This window comes from Chelonoidis abingdonii, chromosome 1, assembly GCF_003597395.2.
Source record: "Chelonoidis abingdonii isolate Lonesome George chromosome 1, CheloAbing_2.0, whole genome shotgun sequence".
NCBI classification, from domain to species: Eukaryota; Metazoa; Chordata; order Testudines; family Testudinidae; genus Chelonoidis; species Chelonoidis abingdonii.
The window spans coordinates 369,729,476-369,733,638 of NC_133769.1; the positions used below are offsets into that span (position 1 = coordinate 369,729,476).

The 4,163-nt window shown below is 41.2% G+C and overlaps 1 pseudogene; it reads right to left on the reverse strand.

Moving 5' to 3' along the window:
* Nucleotides 1–2,156: 2,156 nt before the first annotated feature.
* LOC116836855 (olfactory receptor 51G2-like) lies at nucleotides 2,157–3,086 on the reverse strand (annotated as a pseudogene).
* Between the last annotated feature and the right edge of the window lie 1,077 nt (nucleotides 3,087–4,163).

The following is a 4,163-nucleotide window of genomic DNA, read 5'->3' on the forward strand; positions in this document are numbered from 1 at the left end:
ATGAGGGAGAAGCTCTAAGGGCATAAGTTTTGCTGACTGGAACTTTGAGGGGTGAACACTACAATCTTTCCTTTTGGGAGTGTCATAAACAAAGAGCTAAGGGTAGCATAAAATCCTTCCTGAGCAGCTGTACTGAATCCTTACCTGTAAGGGATTAAGAAGCTCAGATAACCTGGTTAGCATCTGACCAAAAGGACCAGTTAAAAAATAAAATACTTTCAAATCTTGGCGGGGAGGTTTTGTTTGTGCTCTCTTTGTTCTTCCCTCTCTGGGTGGAGAGAGACACCAGGAAGTAAAAACTTCTCCTGAAAACATATCTGAAATGAGCATCTAAGATTACAAAAATTGTAAGTAAGGGCAAGGAAATGCATTAGATTATCTTTTGGTTTAGCTTTTGAATTTTCCTTTTGCAAAGAGGGAGTTTTACTCCTTATTTTCTGTAACTTTAAAGCTGAGCCTAGAGGGGAATCCTTGAGTTTTAAATCTTTTAAATCTCTTTTTTACCCTGTAAAGTTACCTTCCATCCTGATTTTTGCAGGTGTGATTCTTTTTTCTTTTCTGATTGATTTTCAGTGTCCTAGAGACAAAGCTCTGGTTGGTACTCACATTATTCTCAGTCCTCCCCAGGAAAGAGGGTGAAGGGGCCTGAGGGAATATTTTTGGGGAACAGAGACTCCAAGTGGCCCTTTTCCTGAAATTTTGTCTAAATCACTTGGTGGTGGCAGCAATACCGTCCAAGGACAAGGAAAGTAATTGTACCTTGGGGAAGTTTTAACCTAAGCTAGTGGAATACAAACTTAGGGGGACTTTCATGTGGGTCCCCACATCTATACCCCTCAGTTCAGAGTGGGAAGGGAACCCAGAGAGGGACTCAATAACCACAGTTGTTGGAGGGGCTATGCTGAGAATACTCAATCAGGGAAAACTGTAAGGAATAGGGTAGACAATCTCCAGAACTGGTGGCTTATTTTTATAATTAGATTCACTAAACCAGTAAAAAAAACAGCTTCTATAATACCTTACTGGATACCAAGAAGCCAAAATACAGTTCTGTTTAAGCAATCCAGCCTTTGGTTCCCACCCAGACAACCAAGTCTATGTATTGAGGGTTATTTAAAATCTTATTCACCATCTATAAAGTTCTACCACTCCCAAGAGAAGTTCTACTGCTACCAAGAGATTGGACACATTACACACAAGGTAAATGAATATTTCAGACCTTACCCAAATACACATTCACAGCCAATTCTTATTAACTAATGTATTTATTTAAAAGGAAATGAAAGAGAATTATTGTGGTATAAAATCATTATACATACAGATATGAATCAAGTTCTTAGGTCAGTTTCATAGCAGATATGGTGGGGCGGCTGATTTGTAGAAATCCTTCTGGAATTCATAGAAAAAGTCATAGTGCAGTAGGCAGTCCATGTGCAGCATTAGTTCAAGTTCTTCCATAAGAATTGTAGGGCTAATCCAGAATTCCTCAGTCTTGCGACTTGAACTTCCCCTGACAAAGTTTAAGCAGATCTGAGATAGTAAGAATGAGACCCTCAAATCACTTTATGACTGAAGTTCAGCTGATTAGCATCTTGTCTGCAAATAATCACTACAGGCATTCCTTGGAATAATAATAGGTAACATCCATGGTTGCTTTGAAGTAAATCTCTATTTCTTAGGCATACCCCGATAACTAGTTGCATTGATTAGCATGAGGCAATTAACCATTTAAACGTTTCTGAGGTAGTTTACTACAAATTTCAAAAAGAAATAGAAACAATGATATTACACACTACAAGTTTCATTTAAATATTAATGTCCCCTTTTCATCTCTGAATCAACAGAATATAGTAATGAAACATTAAAGACTGGAACTGAAATTTAGCATCTGCAAGCTAATTAAATCACATCGCTGAACTTCTAATAAGGTATAGTTAACCAAGATGAATAAGATTAGTATCTACTTCTGATTCTCTAACAATACAGGACTACATTTCAAGAATTCTAGTCTAATTACCATGGCTTTGCTAAATACCTACAAGGAACATCCCTGTTTATCATTTCAATACTTTTCTGATATGTCTTTAAAGGTTGCTTTTAGTTGAATCTGCCTGCTGGTTGCTTAACCGTCACTGGCTCAGTGTGACAGAACCAACTCAGTGCCCCCATTGGAGCCTGTTAGTGGAATAGTTTTGAAAGATCTTCATGACCCGTTTACGAAGATCCTTGGTTTTTATGCTTTACACGATGGGATTGAGCACCGGGGGGAGGAGGAGATGGAGATAAGACAGAAGAATTTGACTCTGAGGTTGGACCTTTTTCTTGAACCTGTGAATCATAGACAAACTGATCAGCGAGGTGTAGAAAAGCAGGGTGGCACAGGTGGGGGAGACACAGGTGTTCAGCGCCTTGAGACGCTCTTGCCAGGATGTGATACTCAGTACTGTCTGAAGGATCATGATGTAAGACAAAATTATGAGCGTTGAGTCTAATCCCAGAGAAGAAAGGACAATAAACAAACCATAGAAGCTGCTGGACATAGTATCTGCACAGGCCATCTTCATAACATCTGGATGCAAACAATATGAATAAGAGAGAGGTTGGATCCTGCTCTAGGGCAACCTCTTGAGAAGAATGACAGCTGGGATATGCAGCCCAGCACCCCTGATTATTATCGCCAGCCCTATGTTTCCTATCCTAGCACCGGGTAAAGTCGAAGCGTATCTCAGCGGGTGGCGTATTGCAACAAAGTGGTCAAATGCCATGGCTAGAAGTACAGAAGATTCCATGACAGAAAAAGTGTGAATAAAGAAAAGCTGGGTCAGGCAGACATCAATGCCAATTTCTCTGGTGTTAAACATGAAGACGCTGAGCATTGTTGTCAAGGTGGAAACAGATAAACCCAGGTCGGTGACAGACAACATAGAAAGGAACAAGTACATGGGCTGATGGAGATTCTGCTGTGTCTTGATCACAAACAGAATCAGACCATTTCCTAAAATTGCAACGAGGTACAGAGAAGAGAAAGGGATGGAGATCCAGGGGCCATCAGCTTCCAGCCCTGGAATTCCTGCAAGGAGGAACATTGCAGGACTGATGTCGGTTTTGTTGCAGGTTGGCATGATGTGTGGGGGTGAGGGGCGGTTCTGGTCAGCTTACCATACCACATTCCCTACAATTAAAAACAACATTTTAAAAAATATGTGAGACCATGACAGAAAAACTGGCACTTCCTGCCACTGCTCTACAGACAGGTTGGAGTCAGTAACTTGATTAAAAACCCTTGTGGTACTCACCGATCCCCAGCTCAGTTATAAAACTCCATTACTAATAATATCTCGTGCTTACATAGAGCTTTGCATTCATAAATCTCAAAGTTCTTTACAGAAGAGCACAAGTGTCCGTGGGTCTGATTCAAAGCCCATTGACACTCATGGCCAGGAGGATGTAGATCCTCATTTAACTGAGGGGGAAATTAAAGCACAGAACAAGTAAGGAACTTGTGCAAGGCCACGCAGAAGATCAGTGACAGAACTCAGGTCTCCTGGCTCTCAGCTGAGTGCCCCTTCACTAGACTGGAAGAGTTGAAGAATATGAAGAGAATATGAAGAGTCGTATGAACTCGAATTGTTAAATGGAACATAAGAAAAGCAGAGTGGACCTGAACCAAAACACTGGATCAGAACACCCCTGCACTCTGGAACAAGGTTTCAGTCTGGATCCAGATCTCAACCCTTTAGCTTGGATCCATCTTAAAAAAGTAAATGGTTTAGCTATTTTAAAATCTTCGGAGAGGAAAACAATTATGTGCATTGTGAATGGTGCATGGGCTGAGAAGCATTTGTACAAACTGCTCAGTTATGACTGACAGTGACCCAAGGGAGGCTGTGTCAGAACAGGGAACAAAACCCAGCTCTACTGTGTTTTAGCTATAATGAATGTTGCCCATTTGCTCTCTTCATTCAAGATGCCCCCTTTGCTCACGTTGGGTGAAATCCACCCCTGTGCAGAGAGCCAACACGTGACCTATGCATCACTTACATTCCTCAACCTGGAATTTTGCCATGTGCACAAGTTTACTGTGAAAAAACCCCTATCCTCAGGTGTGTGCATACTCCTAGGGTCATCAACTGGCCAAACTAGCCCTTACCCAGGCAAAACCC